Source organism: Mandrillus leucophaeus, unplaced genomic scaffold (assembly GCF_000951045.1).
Source record: "Mandrillus leucophaeus isolate KB7577 unplaced genomic scaffold, Mleu.le_1.0 Scaffold50, whole genome shotgun sequence".
In the NCBI taxonomy this organism is placed as follows: domain Eukaryota; kingdom Metazoa; phylum Chordata; class Mammalia; order Primates; family Cercopithecidae; genus Mandrillus; species Mandrillus leucophaeus.
In genome coordinates this window covers 474,217-491,934 of record NW_012105365.1, presented here as the reverse complement: position 1 = coordinate 491,934, position 17,718 = coordinate 474,217, and the positions used below count along the sequence as shown (strand labels likewise).

The 17,718-nt window shown below is 38.2% G+C and overlaps 1 protein-coding gene across 4 annotated transcripts in view; it reads left to right on the top strand.

Moving 5' to 3' along the window:
• The window catches only part of CDK14 (cyclin-dependent kinase 14), a 603,701-nt gene that overhangs the window by 451,314 nt on the left and 134,669 nt on the right, over positions 1-17,718 (top strand). The window lies entirely within an intron of this gene.

Sequence of the window (17,718 nt, the reverse complement as noted above, 5' to 3'; positions counted from 1 at the left end):
TTTTTTTTTTTTTTTCTTTTCTCAGTTATAAAACATGGCTTACAAAATGCAGACCCACCATAAAATTACTGAAAGGGATTTTATAGAAGCTCTAATAGTCTATTATCCTATGAGGGAAAAGAGCTATGAATAATATCTATTAGAGGAGCCAAATATATTATTTTGCTTCTCTTCCCTTCTTTTGGGGAACCATCAGGAATAAATTATCAGTTCCAAAGAATGACTGAGTTGGGAAACTATTTTTACTCTTAATATTTTTCTTCTGAAAGTGTACAGTGTGTTCAGAATTATTTTATCTTCTTCAACTTCCCTGAAGACTCTTTGTACTTTTGCTGGAAATTCTAAATGAATTCTATGTTCTGAAAGACTATTGAAAACTAACAATTTTAAATGGACTGACTCTTTTTTTAAGCAACCAAGAGGCATCCTCTAACGGATCCACGTGTTCTTAATGGAGTGAAGAGCACAGTTCTTTATAGACGATCCAATTGTGGGCACTTCAAGAAGGTTAATTTCCCTGTGTTAGGACCTAAAATTTTAAATTGTAGGCAGATAAAACAAGAAAATTTGAAAAGATTTAAAATGAATAAAGTTACAGACAGAAAGGAGCAATTAAGATGAAATCATTTGGCCTGCCTAGTTTCTGGATTAGAAAACATGGAGTAATTTATGTGCTTTTGTGGGAATAGAATTTATCTTCATCAACAACATACAAAAGCATGTATTAGTTGTATTTTGGAAAGTACTAGGATGTGGTACCCATTAAGATAACAGATTGTGAACTTCAAGACACCAGGGACTGTTCATCGTACATATGTGGTGTTCAATAAATGTTTGTTGCACTTGATTGTATTGAATGTTAGAACAGACATTATGTATGTGACTCCTCTGGTGGGCATATACAAACTAGAATATTTATGTTTCCGTTATTAACATTAGGTGTAAGCCCCACAACAGACACATAACGCATAGAAAGTAATAGGAAAACAGAAAAATAACATATGAAGATAGTGGAAAGCATGGGTGGTGATGAGCAAGAAGGTTATTCCAGGCAAAGCTCAGGGCTATGAACCATAGCACATAAGTATGATAAGTGTTTCCTGAGTTTGCTTGAAAGGAGTCAAGAGGAGACAAAACAACAGACTGAGTCAAAGGAAGCAAATCTCCGAGTCCTTCCCCAAGCAACACTTACCAGACCATCCAGGGGAGCCCCCAGTCCCTGACCTCGTAGATCTCATAGTCCTGGAGAAGAAAATATACAATCCCAAATGAGGAAAATATCAGTGCTAGGGTCCGCCTGTCCCAACTCCACTCTCCAGCTCCTTGATCTACCCCAAGGAGTGCCCTAGAGAGTCTGGAAAACAAGGACAAACTTTGTTTAATTTTCTAATACATAATAAATTTAAGCAATTTAAAATGTCAAGCAATAGGAAAAAGGAGCATAGTGCAGAGCCGCCTCCCCTCTGCCAACTTCCCTAGAACCACTGACCCCACCACAGGCCCCCAGCGTATTCTTATGTTTCTTTCCTTTATGTAAATGTAAGAAATTAATATAAATTTTTACTTTTCTCATATTAAACACAATTCCTCATCTTATTTTTCTCATTAATGCATCTCATCGATCTTCGCATGTCACTGCAAGGAGGAGACCAATGTAGTGTCCCTCTTGTCTCACAGAGCTGCATTGTTTTCTGGTGTATGGATTTAACCCATTCCCTAATTAGGGACAATTGGGTTGTTTCCATTGCTTTGCTATTACAAATATTAATGCACTGAGTAGCCTTGAGCCTATACATACACATACACATTGCACATATGCAAATATATCTGAAGGATAAATTAGGAGAAATAAGGTTAAAGAGCCAACAAGTATAGACAATTATGATTTTGACCACTTTCATCAAACTGTTGTCCAAAGGAGTAGTATCTGTTGTCTCTGTTGCCAGAATACAGGAGAATACTTCTTCCCACAGCTGCTTCTCCTCTCTATGCTATGTGACCAAACTTTTGGATTTTGCCAGTTAGATGACAAAAGGAATTTCAGTAAAATTTTAATTTGCACATGCCTTATGATGAGGTTGAGCATCTTTTGATATGTTTCAGGATCATTTCTATTTCCTTTTCTCTGAATTCTTTTTATCTTTTGGACAATTTACAGTTGAGTTGTGTGGTTTTTAAAATCTATTTCTAGAAGTTCTTTGTATTTTATTTTATTATTTTATTTTTAGTGATGTTGCCCAGGTGGGAGTGCAGTGGTACGATTACAGCTCACTGCAGCCTCGACCTTCAGGTGATCCTCCCTGCTCAGCCTTTCAGGTAGCTGGGACTAACTATAGGTGCATGCCACTATGCCTGGCTAATTTTTTTTTTAATCTTTTGTAAAGATGAGGGTCTTGCTATGTTACCAGGGGTGGTCTCGAACTCCAGGCTCAAGCAATCCTCCCACCTCTGCCTCCCAAAGTGCTGGGATTACAGCATGAGCCACCATGCCTGGCTGAGTTCTTTATATTTAAGAGAAATTATCCCTTTGTCCATGAAAAAACTTTTGCTTCTTTAAAATTTGAAAAATGATCCTTTCTAATTTTTAAGCAATTTTGAAATAATCATTGTCTTATGTCTCTCATGTCTTCCTTGACTTGCCTAACTGAGTAAGTTTTGCCTTGAGAAAAAAGCCCATGGTGTTTTTAGAATAGTGGAGTTATGATTTAAAAAAAAATGGAGAGAGAGGAAGTCTTGTTATTTTGGCCAGGCCAGTCTTGAACTCTTGGTCTCAAGCAATTCTCCCACCTCAACCTCCTAAAGTGCTGGGATTACAGGTGTGAGCCACTGTGCCTGACCGCAATTTTTTTAAAGACCAAATTTCTGTTATAGGTATATGTACAAATTCATATATGTGTATCTGTGTAAGAAAAACCAATTTGGGTTTTCAAGTGGATTACTTTATGGCTATGATCTAGGCCATGAATAAATCTTTTGGTTTTAACATATGCTAACCTAATTTCCTAGTAGTTGTTTTCTTAAATAACTTACTTTTTTAGTTAATGTCTACGAAATAAGTTAAATACACCTACTATTTCAGCAATATTTCCTGAGCACCACTTGTATGTCTAGGGACTGGAGATGTTGCATTGAACAAAATGCAAATGATCCTTATCGGGAGAGACATATAGTAAGTGAAATATATCATATATTGGGTGGTGATAAGTACTGTGGAGGAAAATAGAGCAAGAAACTGGTTCAGGAAGCTCTAGGAAGGGGAGTGATTTACAGTTTAAATAGGTTGATCAAGGAAGGCCTCCCTGAAAAGAAGACACTTGACTGAAGAATATGAGAGGCAGAGCCAAGATGATATTTGAGGGAAGAACTCTTCAGGCAGAGACAAAAGCAAGCACCAATGCCCTGAATGGGGAGGAGTGGAGGGCTGATAATGAAATCACAGATCACATAGGGCCTTGAGGGATACTCTGAGTCCTTTGCCATTGATCTGAGTGAGGTAGAAAGCTCTAGAAGATTTTGAACAAGGCAGCACAGGAGCTGGTTTATGTTTTAGTAAGACCACCCCATCTATTATACTGAGAATTGGGGGCCAGAGAAGAAGCAGGGGGGACCCCTTAGGTGGCTATAATGGGAATCCAGGGGAGATGAAATGAAATGTACTGTGAATAAAATGACCTTCCCTTTTCAACTCCTATGATTATCCCAGAACTCAATATGGTTTTCCCTTGGAAAAAAAAATATAACAAAAATGGAGAAATATTTTTAAAATAATTCCTGAAATAGTGAAAGAACAATTAGTTAAAAACTGAACTTTATTCTTTACTATATAACCTGTATATCTTCTTCTGTGCTTACACAAAACTTCTTAAACTCAGCATATTCCCATAGCAACCAGGCAACTATAACAGGTCCCAATGGTATTATATATTATAAAGTATGTGCGTGTTATATGCAATAAGGAGTCTGTGTAAGTCTCATTTGTGTTGCTATAAAGGAATACATGAGACTGGGTAATTTACAAAGAAAAGAGGTTCGGTTGGCTCCAGGATCTGCAGGCTGTGCAAGAAACATGACACCTGCTTCTGGTGGGGGCCTCAAGAAACTTCCAATCATAGGAGAAGGTGAAGGGGGAGCATGCATGTCACATGGTAAGAGAGGGAGCAAAAGAGAAGAGAGGACTTCCCTAAAGTTAGTGTCAGAGGTGTAAGTAGATCCCAGGTCTCCGTGGGTCTTAGTCGAGTGTGCTTTTGCTTTTGTTTTTGTTTTGCAGCCTCCATTGTGAAATAGCATTCTACTGAATGTGCATCACAATTTCTCATTGTCCTTCTAAAGAACAGTTTACTGACAATTAGACTATTTTAAAAAGCAGAAAGGTAGAGAAGATCTGATCTCTGTTTGGGAAAATATGTACACCAATACACATCAATATTACAATATTACACCAATACAAGACTCTTTTTAGCAACCAGATCTCTCACCTGAATTAATAGAACAAGAACTCACTCATTATCCTGTAGAAGACACTGAGTTATTCATGAGGGATCCGCCCCCATGACCCAAAACACTTCCCTCCAACATTGGGGATCGCATTTCAACATGAGATTTGGAGGGGACAGACATCCAAACTATATCAGAGTCTAACCTTGGAAGCTGCTGTTTTTCTGTCATTTACTTCTATTTAAATTTCTCTTAAAAGAAATGGAAAATAGGCCTATTTCATTTTTGAACCCGATTACCTTCCTGTTTCTTTTCCCTTACCCTCAGGGTTCCGTGGTTAATGGTCTTTTAAAAGTAGGTCTCCTTGTCTCCCCCTTCCTCTCTCATTCCAGAGTGTCTCCTTTTATCACTGTGTTCAGGATGCTTGCTGTGGGAAAGTCTCGAGGTGAGAGGTTGTGCTGTGGTGTTCTCAGTACTTCAGTAATTCCATAACTTGGGGTGAGATTCATCACAGGCAAACCCCATGCTCTAACACAAAGTAAGAGTCCACTGTTAAAATAAGTCATACTCCTTTTCATGGGTTCATAGTTATTCGCTAACAGGAGGCTTTTGCATAAGGCTCTCTGCTATAAATTCCTTCTAGGATAATGAGAGGTTCCCCTGTGTGAGTCCCAGGATCACTTTCTCCTACCAGCTTTACCCCCTTTTTGTATCCCATCGACAGGTGGTGTGGTTCAGATGTCTCCGCTAAGGTGGCAGTGCCATTTTTTTTGTTGTTGTTATAAGACAGACTTATCATTTTTAAAAGATGCATCTTGCATACATGTTTGAGGGGTTGTTTAAGCTTCATAGAATTGTGGTAACCCCAGATCAGGGCAGAATATGTGCAGACATTTGAGGTTCTCCAGACCGGTAGAATCAGAGTAATGGATGAAGAGTTCTGGCAAGGCTTTGTAATTTCCAGCTGTCAAGGAGTACACCGGGGCTGCATGAGCTGAGAGTGCCAGTGGTGTTTGATTGTGCCTTAAGCAAAGTGAATGTTTGAGCCAGAGGAAGCCCCAGGGAGCATCTAGTCTGGCTTTCTTCTTGTGAGGTTAGGAACCTCAGGTCCAGAGATGTTAAAGAACTTCCCTAAAGTTAGTGTCAGAGGTGGAAGCAGATTCCAGGTCTCCCTGGGTCTCACTCCCTGAGTGTGTTTGTGTTTTTGTTTTTGTTTTCCAGCGTTCATTATGAAATAGCATTCTACTGAATGTGTATTACAATTTCACATTGCCCTTCTAAAGAACAGTTTACTGACACTTAGACTATTTTAAAAAACAGAGAAGTAGAGAGGATCTGATCTCTGTATTTGGTAAAATATATACACAAAACCACCAATAACACTTGTATGAAATGGGTTAGCCCTGAAATAACATGTAGATTCCATGTATAAATGCTTCCAACAAAAGGGACATTCAAAAACTATTTAATGGCTGATTATTCAGGAGCTCAAAAAGGAAGGCACTGTGAAGTTCAATGAGGAAAAAAATGCTGCTAGACCGGAAGCGATTAAAAGTAATGAAATTTAGAATAAAATAATTATATTTTCCAAAATCAAGCAAGAGAATAGAGCATTTCTAAAGTGGTTATATTATTTCTAAGGGAAAGTTATCCAATAGAAAAGGCTGTTTGATTCAGGAAACTTTGAAGAAAATGGACAGTCTCCCAACGAATGAAATAATGTAAAGAATTTGCCATTGGAGGCAATTGGGGAATGGTGATACTTTAAACACACTGTGCCGAAAACTAATTCTACAGACACGTTGACCTTAAAGGGAATGTTTACGTATGAACTTAGCTGTATCAAGGCTTTGTAATGAAGCAAAACAAACAAACGAACAAACAAAAAAACTTCTCTTTAAGTACTTCCTCTTCTCTGGCCTGACTGGGACCCCAAAACCAAACAGATCCACACGTTTTTGTTCCAGAGGGAGGAAGTAAATCATTTCAGAAATAGAATACTATGGTGATAACACCTTACATTTTATGCTATATTTTATTATTTGCAAAGCATTTTAATATATTATCTCATTTGATAGTTAGAATAACTGCATTATAATAATGCTTTTTTACTAATATTGTTATCCCATTTACAGATGAAAAAACTAGGAAATCAAGGCTCAGAGAGATAGTGTGACTTGCCTAGAGATCTCATCCCTCCAGGCTATAGCAGAGCCAAAACTCAAACCCAGGTCTTTCAACTCTAAGCCATTCTCAGTGATGCCTCCTCCTCTCTTTAAGAGAGCTTCGCTGCCCGTAGACCTAGACCTGTGAAGGAGAAATGTCAGGCTCTTCCCAACTCTGTCTTGTGGCATCTTGGAAAAGACCTCTGTCTTCCTGGACATTCCAGATCCACCCTCCACTTGCTGGGTATGGGCATATTCTTCCACCCTTTAAAACTATGCCTCCAATAAATCTTCAGCTCCAAAATGTCCTCTGCAGACGTTTAGTCTCAGATGTGTAGTCCTTAATACATAATGTCGGAACTGCCCACTTTCCTCATTTTCAGAAGTGAGGATGTTTGAACCCTTAGCCTTTACTGACATTCTTGGCTTTTCCTGAGTCTTTTAGAAGGTGATAGAAAAGCTGTGGATGCAGCAGAAATTGTTGTTGGGGTGGGATATTCCATGCAGGAAGACTAGAGGGGGGCACCTCTTTGTGCCGTGATGTTGCCCTGCACAGACCACACCTGCAGTGAGGGGAGGCCTGTGAAGTGCTGAGATACCTTCCTTACTCTTCTAGAAGAATCATGTCCGCTCCATCCAGCCTGCAGACTTCCTACTAAACTGTTTTTACATTCCCTTCAATATTTGTTATTTATACTCTACCTATTTTTAAGAAGATTTGAGCTAGCTGACATAATTGATATAAAAGTACTTTCAAACTGTTAGGGGCATGTAACTGCAAAATATTATTTTTTACCATTTATACCATGTCCGCTGCCTGCTATCTCCTTTCCCACTTACTCTTTACACTTTACCTCAGGAATTTTAAAATTTTTTTATGATTGATAGCAACTATAATGATTATGGGTTAGGTCTAGGCGTATGGGCTGTAACTATGTGATGGTTATTAAAATGGACTTTAAAAATCATTATATAAATATCTGGCTTTTATCTCAGATTTTATTGCTAAAAGCCTTGTTGGTCTGCTTGACACAAGCCTTAGGGTATTTAGAGCTCTCTCCACTAACCATCAACTATCACCTTTGTGAACTTTGCTGTCCCTCCTCCCACAAATAAATACTACTTTAATCACATAGTGAAAAAGCCAATTAATTACTAAATTTATGAACTATGTGAACGTTATAAAGCTAAGGAAGTAAAATATGTAAACATGACAGGAAGGGCAGACTTCACTTTCTGATTGAGTCAGCCATACTGGGAGGTCGCTGGTGGTTGCTGGAGAGCAGATGCTAAAGTTGAGAGTCGGTGTTTCCATCAGCAATAACTGCTTTACATCTGCTCATGAGCTTGGATTCTTATTGAGTGCTTACTAGGTGCCAGGCAGTATTGTGGGTGCTAAAGATGCAGTCGTGAACAAAGCAGATGAATCCTTTTTCTTGCAGAGCTTACATGCTAGAGAAGGGACTAATAATAGACAAATTACAACTTACTATGCCTGTGAGCACAGGGAGAGCGGCAAGAGACAATTCAGGGGGACAGGTCCTTGGAAAGTCAAGTTGAAGAGTCAGGATTTTACTTGAAATGTGAGTGGAATCATCGGAGGGTTTTCAAGAGAGGAAGAAATCAATGCTTTATGTTTTCAGAAAGACCTACAGGCTACAAAAAGTCACGGACTCATTTCAGAGCTGGAAAGAGGTTTCATTTGAAGTGTGAAATCCTCTTGATTGGTCATTTCTGCCTGCAACCCTGGGTCAAGAAGGGTCTATAAAGGCAAGTACTAACTCACAGGGAAATTATTCTCCTACCAGTTAGCAGTGATGCCACAGACACGAAGGATATTTTTCCTCACAGGTCCATAGCTGACCAGGGATTTGATATAAAATAAGTCAGAGATATGACCAATGATATGAAATAAAAATAAAAAAGAAACAACCAAAAACCTTGATAATCACTTAAAAATGCAGAATAGCAATTCATTTCCTCTACAATAGGTAGATTAAGGAGGGAAACCCCTGTAGGAATGTTATAAACCCATTTCAGTGCAAAGGAGGGACGATCTGTGCTTTGTCTGGATGTACTTGAAGAATTTCACATTTATTTTCACTAGAGGGCATCAGTAATGATGGAGACTAGCAGAATGTCTAGAAAATGCCAGAAAAAAAAGTAATAAGATTAAATTTTCAAGGGAAAAGGAAGTTCTACTGATAGCCGACTTATTTTTTTAAATCCTAAATAAACTGGTTTTATTAGTTCTACTCCCTGGAATTTTGTAAAATTCATTTTGGGAGTTATTCACACCTCACATCGCTAAAGTTGATATGGAGGGCCAATCACCATATAAAGACTTCTTTACCTCTTCAGTAATTCCAACCCACCTAAGAGTATTGAAAGTCTTGTATACTGTCCAATTTGTATGATTTGGTTAAAGTCATATTGAAGAAAAGAATTAAACATTTAGCCTAAGAATTTATAGCAGAATTCGATGAAGACATGGATGATTTACTTGATACTGAAAGAACTGTCATCTCTTTTAAAATAAAACATTTGATTGAGTGGTTATATACCAGTGGCATTTCCATAAACTGGCCATATACTTTTAATTGCTTTCCTAAGTTTGTAACCTAATGTTTTATGTTTATCCTTCCCACACATGAATGCCAGCAAGTATATAACCAGGAATCTATGCATTGTGTAAAGTCCTCCATAACTCCTGACCCTGAGCTTTTAGGTACCTTTCCAAATACTTTTTAAAAATCAAGATCTTAGGAAGGGAGATGAGGGGACAGGAAGTTTGGATGTAAAACAAGAAAATGTTACCCCTTGTTTTCCAGTTGGGTGTTGACCACAGTACCTTGTGTAGGACACTGTAGCTTTAGGGAAGAAATGGGACTTCACCAAGCCAGAAGCTTGCACAGGTGTCCAATTTGAGCAGTGATTCCACACCACTATGAGAGATTCATGACTAAGTGGTTGAACCAAGGTTAGGATGAAGATTTTCTCTCTTAGGTGCCTGGAAATATTGGATGCACAGAGAACAGCATGGTGTTCGGTAATCTGAGTATTCATATAAATTTTTCAGCATTTGAAAATTCTTAGAAACACACAATAATGGCAAAAATTTTAAGTGTCACATAGTTGATGATGCTAGTTTGCATTGTATAGCTCTTTCCTGTGTATCAAGTGCTTTCATGGATGCTATCTCAGGAGGTCCTCCCACTAAGGAAGGTAGACATGGCAGACGGACAAAGCTGAAGCTCACTGAGGAAAATACTGTTTCATGACACAAAAACAAACCACCACAAAGGTGTACTATACCCCACTAAGTATCTGCCAATTACTACACCCGGGTGAGCTGGGTTTCAGCTCGTGTTGGCTGGGCCCTGTGTTTCTGGGCTTCTAGCTGAAGGTTTCGGGTATGTTCTACATCCCTTTAATCCTCTTCGGAGTGGCAACTATGGAAGAATGTCCTTCTTACAGTGAAAGGCAGGACACAAAAGAGCAGACCTAAGGCCACAGTCACATTTCAAATCTGTTTGTGTCATTACCACTGTTCACACAAACTGTCGGTGGGGCAGAGAAGTATCATCCATTCATGAAAGTTGGAAGAGAGGAGGGAGTGATTATTTGCTGAATAATCATCTCATCTCCCATAGTAGGTTCTGACTCCTAGGCTTGTCAGCTACTCCTAGCTAAAACAAGTGAGTTCATTTTTTGCTGTTTAAAAAATCCTTTTAGGCCATTATCACATGGCTCCTTCAAGACAAATGCATGACTATGGAATAATAACTCTTATTCTAATATATAGATGAAAGAAAAAACCTTCACTTCCGATACTTAAGATGCAAGCATCTTACCCCCAAAATGTTGAAGTCAGACCAACAGGATGATAAACTGACTACTAATTATTCGCTCTGGCGTAAGATCTGATAAGATTTCCTTCACGTACACTGTCCTTCATGCAGCACTGGCAGAGAGCACCTTTGTAGCTAACAGACAATAATACTCCCAATGGAGATTGTTTAAAAAGGACGTAAGTATGTATGTAAACAGGTGCTTGTGCCTTTAGAGCCAGCTTTGTAAATCCATTTAATAATCTCTCAACTGTAAAAAAGGACAATTGACATCCTCTTAGAATGCCAATCCTGACTCTCCACTAGTGCATTAGAATCACAGGATTCTATATCAGGAGTTAGAAGAGTATCAACGTATTTATGGATTTTATTAATTTAACTGTTGCCTCAAAATGAGTAATGTAGGGTAGATGAAGCATTTGCCCTCCCAGGAGTAATACTGCTTTCGATATACCATATGTCTCCTTCCGAAGTATATAACTGTACAAGATGGTCAGTTTTTTGAGTATATTATTATTAATAGTTGCAGTAGCAATATTGATAGCTAACAGATATTGAGTGTTTTATTTGTGTGTCAGAACTTACCAGCGTTTGAGATGCATTTTCTTATTGAACATTTGTAGTAACTATGAAGTAGGTACTGCTATTATCCCAATTTGAGATATGGGGAAACTGAGGCACAGAATGATTAATCTGTTCAAGGTTTCTAGAATTTGAAAGACATATGTTTCTCATTCCCTATAAACACAAGACAGATTTATTCTCCTAGACTTAAAAAGGTAAGGCACTTTGACAGCAGGTGGAAAGGGAGTTGGGAGTGAGGAATGTTGCGAATCTTGTTTGTGTGAATGTTCTTATGCCTGTTTTTCGTTACTGGTCAAGGAGTTTTGATCTGTTTGTTCTGCTACTAGCTTTGTGCATTATCGGGGTAGCACTTCAAGTCTCTGCCATTTAAGACCCAGAGGGGTGTCATGGTATAACGGCTAGAAGCATAGACTCCAGATCCACACTGTCTAGGTTCACATCTCTGCTCTGTCACTTATGAGCTGTGTAACGTGGACAAATTGGTCAATGTCTCTGTACCATTTCACCATGTAAAAAATGAAGATAATCATAGCCCCTACCCGTAGCATTATTGTGTGGATTACAGTGAGTTCATATTTGCAAACCACAGAGGATACAAGAAACATCTGTTAAATATCAAATAGGAATCGTGGGTATCCTAGCTCTTTGGTAATAGTAGACTGGGATTAGAGTCCTGGTTCAGTCTCTGTCACTATAGCCTGCATTATGGCCTCAGGCAACTCAACCTTTCTAGCCTCAGTTTACCCATTTATAAATTAAGGGTTAGGCCACCGGGTTGTTTGGGTCCCATCTAGCACTGTCTGGAGCTGCTCTGTCTTCCCCTTTAGAGAGTTTGGATGGGGGATTTGGAAGGGGAAGGGGATGCACAGAGAGTGAGACACAACATCTTTCTCCTACTGTCTTTTCTGGGAGCTGTAAATTTGTTCTTGTTTATGAATAGTATGCTTTAGACTTTAATAACTGCCTAACTGATTAAACTTAGTTCTCTAGAGAAAAATGTCTTGTGGAAAGAGAATTAGTCTATGACTTTTAGATAGAGGAAGGTGTAGATGGTTTGGAAACCTCATCTGGGAATATGCATTCACTAACCCCACAATGTTATTTGTATATTAGAAACACAAATGTTATCACAAGCAATAATGTTTAATGAATACGGTAGAACATTTGTTTCCAGAAGTTACTCAAAGATTACTCATTTAGAAAAGCACACTGTTAGTAATTGAAGGATGATTTGCTATAGCCAGGGCAAGTCAGGATGATTTTGCCTCACGTGTAAAGGACTGAAGAGGCTGCTCAGCATTTTAAGGTAGCTCTACTGGGTGGCAGTGACAGGGCAGTGCAATTCTGTTCCGCATTGATGTGTTACATCAAAACCTCTCACTGATAATGCTGGGGTTGTGTCAAATCTGAGCCATTAAATATCGTAGGAATATCAAGTGTTTTAAAGGTGTGGATTGCAGTTTAGAGTAACATACATATTATTCTAAAATGACTGTTGGAATCACCATGCCCATTTGGAGTTAAGATATCTAAAATCCTAAGATTTGGGGAAAAGTCTGGCCCTCTTTATTTGAGGTAAACTCTTTTCTACTGTATACAAATACTGCTTTACTTCTGTTCCAAGAATTATAGATTCAGTGTTTAAAATATCTTGATCAGAATGTTGACTGCAATGTTCACTGATGGCTTGGTTTTCCTAACAGATATAAGAAAGTAAAACATGCATAAAAATTCTTGTGAATAGTTGTGAGTGTAGCTTTCTTCTATTGAAGGCCTCTCAGTATTGGTTCGCATGATTTGTTGGAGGCTACTTGTGACCTTGTATGTTTGCTGCCCCACTGTATTCATAGTTTCTAGCAAATTGCAGACACACAGTAAGTATTTGTAGAATGAATGAATAAATACTGTGCCTTCTATCCAAAAGGATTTGAGTGTGTTATTTGTAACATAAAGAAATAATTAGGGTAATTGTTTGAAATATAACCAGAGTGATTTATGACAGTGTTAATTGTTCATCCTTATAAGAGACTGGAGCCTTTTGCCTTCACGAAAGCAACCCCCAGAAAGGCACTGGGCTCAGCATCTCTGCCAGATGATGACATGCCCTTCAGTGTGGCCACAGCCTTTTGCTTAAATCATTACTACTTTTTTACCAGCTCAGTAGGAGTAAATGCATATGTTACAATGACAAATAATCCTAAATTGAAATTGTGAGTAACTGAATGTATGATTTAGAAGAGTTAATTATGAAGAACAGCTAGAATTTCATATGGCATTTAAACATATTCATTTTTATATTGATTTATAAACTAATGCTTGTTCCATGGTATTGTCTATATTATATGATGTCAAAGCCATTTGCAAAAGATCTACTGAAGTTTGAGCCTTGTATAATCCTTCTGTGGACCCCCCTCCTTGTCTGCTCACTCCCCCTCCTCCCAAAAAAAGAAAGAAAAGTGTGAGCTGCAAATCTAGTTTCAGCCTTTCAAGTCCTTTGAACATACTTGAAGTTTTTTATTGGTTGTTTGAACTTTTTATTCATATGTCTTTCTGTCATTGAAGTTAAAAACACAGCAGTATAAGATACAAAAACATTGGTGAGAAGAGAGTAAGGAAAATTAAAATTAATCTCCTGAAGTATACACTGCATGCTTGTATGCAAATGAGTAAAATCCAATTTGGGTTTTATCTTCCTGTGGGTTAAAGTTTGCTTTGTAGTGCCTCAAGACATTTCAGGTGTAGCTTTTTTAAGCCAAGAGACTTTACAATATGCAGCATTGTTCTCCAGTTGTTTTCCTGTGGAATGTCAACGAATTGCAGTGCTTACCTGCATGGCGGTTTGAGAGAAAACCTTTCCAATCTTCTGTTCCCTGCCCTGTCACTTAGCAAGTGATTTCTTCTCAGCAAGCTCTCCTCCCTGGTCTCCTGCTGTGTTGGGATCATCCTCTGCAATGTCCCTGCACTAAGAGGAGAAGGTGAAAATCAGCCTGCAGGTTCAAATTAATTGCACTTCTCAGTTATGCTATGAGTTAGCCAGTGCTTTAAATAATGACATTCTAAACTTCTAGTTTAAACATAATTGGAAAGAGAAAGTTGACATTAAAGTAATAAGTGAGAGTAAACTTAAGTGAAGGAGAACAGTGTAAAACGTTCATATGCAAATACTCAAATACTCTGATAAAATTATTCATAAGCAGTTGACTCTTTTATTAAATATGCTTGTTATCAACTTGGGGCACCAATTTCAGCACCTTTTTGTTTTCAAAACTTACATGGCTAATTATATTGTTTTAATCTATTGGAACATTACTTTTATTTATGATGGAAGTAGTTTGTAAAATAAAATTTTTTATTCTAATTATAAATGTCATGTTCATTGCAGAAAACATTAGAAATGGCTCCATTTGAAATTATGTACTTTGGCAGTTATGATCTGAAAGCTGTTGGATATAAACGATGAGGCTCTGTGTGTTCCTGGAGCTAGCTTCTCGTGTTTGAGTTTGTCCTGTCTTCATTTGGAAAAGAAACAGATGCAGTTAGTGGCTCCAGCTGTAGTCTCTGGTGGGAACTCTGTATCCATACTGTAGCGTTTTTCATTCTGTATCTGTAATTCTATATTTTTTCAATGCCACCGAACTGCAACCAGGACTTAGTTATTTTTGTGTGCCTATTGCCCAGTGCAGCACCTGGCACACAGGCAAATGCCCAGGCAATATTTGCTAAAAAAGTTAAGGTTTTATGTGAATATTGATGGAAGGTAAACCTGAGAACGAGGCTTTATTCTTTTTTATTTTTTTTATTCTTATATGGCATGTTTCACTATCAATTTAGTCTCTTTTGTGCACAGCTAAAATTGACATTGTGTTTCTGGGAAAAAAAAAATTATATTAGCATATCCTGTTAAGCTCTAAAAGAGGCAATTCTTAGAACTAATATTTATGTGCAATTATTAATTGCTAAGAATAATAATTTACTTATAAATGCAAGATTGTATTAATTTTATCTGTAATAGAATTCCTATTCATCCTGAAGTCATAGCAAATTATTAAATTTGCTTTGTGGATAGTACAAAGTTAAGGAAATCAAATTTGTTTTATGAGGACATTTGACTTAATTAATATTTAAAATGCCTCTTGCTTTCTTAATACCAGACTTTAGATAATTAAAAAAAAAAGAACTTTATATAAAGAACTATTCTTCCCATTTCTCCTTTGTCAGTTAATCCTCAGACCTAGACTATGCCCTTAAATTCCTGTTCTGCACCAACTGGCTGAATTACGTTGCATCTTATATAATGCAGCCTAGTAGAGAATAAACTCAGAAATTAGACATTCCTTTGAAACAAATAAATACACATTTGTTGGTAAGCCCTTTTGCCTGTGTCTTTAGAACAATGGATGTTTGTAATCGGGGCTGATCATCAGCTAGTGTACATCTTTATTGCATCATGGCTAGTTTCTGTTCTGATTGGTCAATGCCTATGCTTAACAGGTTATTAAATATTTTGTCAATTACCCCTGCTTGACTGATAACTCCAAAACTCCAGGGGAACTCCTCTTTATATACCTTCTGAATTACCACAGAAAGATTAACTTATCCAAATAGTAATTGAGTTGTGTGTGAAATTCCACATCTTTGTAACCTGGAAATTGGAGATCAGTCAGTGCTCTATGAATCATCCCTGACTCCTCCCTTTCTGTCCCACTTCATTTCTAACTCACCAGTAGATCTCACTTGTCCATCCTCCAAAGCATTTTCAAACTCTGATCCCCTTCTCACTGCATTCACTCAGTTCCCATACCCAAGTCATATTGTCTCTCTTCTGGACAGTAATAAGCTTTTGTTGGGCCCCCTGCTTCCAACTTTGCCTCTTGTAGTGAACTCTCCAAATAGAAGCCACAGTGATACTTTTATATTTAAAAAAAAAAAAAAAGCCCATACCAGATCATATCTTAAAGGCCACAAACCCTTCTTCCTGTCTCTGTCTCAGCCTCCACCTCTCTCTCCTGGGTTCTATGTCAGCTGCAGCTATCCTGGCCTCCAGCACATTCCAGCCTAGCATACTCCTTATGGGAATGCAAGCTCCCTGCTAATAGGAAGGTTTTTTGCTTTGTTTCTGTCCTGTGTCTTCAGCCCCGAGAATTATATACCTGACACACAGTAGTTGCTCAATACATAGTAGTTGAAATGAATGAATAAATCATTGCATAATGTTTAAAGCTAGGAAGCTGTGTGTGTTTTTTTTCTTTTTGTTCTTCTTATCCAATGGTATTCTTGTACATGAAACATACCATAACAAAAGCAATATAAGTCATTTTTATTTTCTCCTTTAAAAACTTACAATTAAAAGCAGACAAGAAGTCAAGCACAGTGGCTTGTGCTTGTAATCTCAGCTACTCAGGAGGCTGAGGCAGGAGGATCACTTGAGGCCAGGGGTTTGTGACCAGCCTGAGCAACACAGTGAAATGCCATCTCTAAAAATAAATAAATACATAGTAAGGCATGGTGGTGAGTGCCTATAGTCTCAGGTACTTGGGAGGCTGAGGTGGGAGGATCCCTTGAGCCCAAGAATTGAAGGCTATAGCGAGCTATGATTGTGTCACTGCACTCCATCCAGAGTGAGATGCCATCTCTAAAAAAATTTAAATTTAAATTTAAAAAAAGCAGACAACACTGAAAAAGGATACCAACCATTTTTAAGCAGAATTAAGCCTAATAAGTATTAAATCATTAAAAAGAAATAAGATCAGTACTTTAAACAACTATTTAATGTTACCGAAGGATGTATACATGAATGCTGTCTAAATGGAAAGACACAAACGTTTTACATCATCCTTTTCAGATTAATATATATTTTAATAGAATGCAATCAGATTTCCAATGGAAACAATTTTTAAAATTTTTTGTTTGTTGTTTGTTAACACAGGGTCTTGCTCTGTCACTCAGGCTGGAGTACAGTGGCACGATCATGGCTTAGTGCAGCCTCAACCTTCCAAACTCAAGGGATCCTCCCACATTAGCCTCCTGAGTAGCTGGAACTACAGGCACACACCACCACACCCAGCTGATTTTTCAATTTGTTTGTAGAGTTGGGTCTCCCTGTGTTGGCCAAGCTGGTTGCAAACTCCAGGGCCCAAGCAATCCTCCCGCCTCAGCCTCCCAAAATGCTGGGATTATAGCCATGAGCCACCACACCCAGCCTATGTATTGTGTTGACTGACTGTTTTATTTTAAACTGGTCTGCCCTCATAAGAAGAACCTAAAGTGTTCTCACACTGGTCTACATCAAATCTCCTTGTTTTGCTTTGCTAGAACACTCACCACTTTCTAAAATTAACTCATTCATTTTGTTGTTGTTGTTGTTGCTGCTGCTGCTGCTGCTGCTGGTGATGGTGATGATGGTATTTATGTTTTTATTGTCTGTCTCATGTTTCTAGAATATGAGCTCCATGAGGAAAGAGACTTGTTCTGTTTTGTTCATGCCTATTCTCATCATGAAAAGAATGCTTAGCACATATTAGGTACCATTAACTATGTGTGGAATTAATGAAAAAGGAAATGTTCAGGCTGGGCTTAGTGACTCATGCCTACAGTTCCAGCCTTTTGGGAGTCCGAGGCAGGAGGATTGCTTGAGCCCAGGAGTTTGAGACCAGCATGGGCAACATAGCAAAACCTCATCTCTA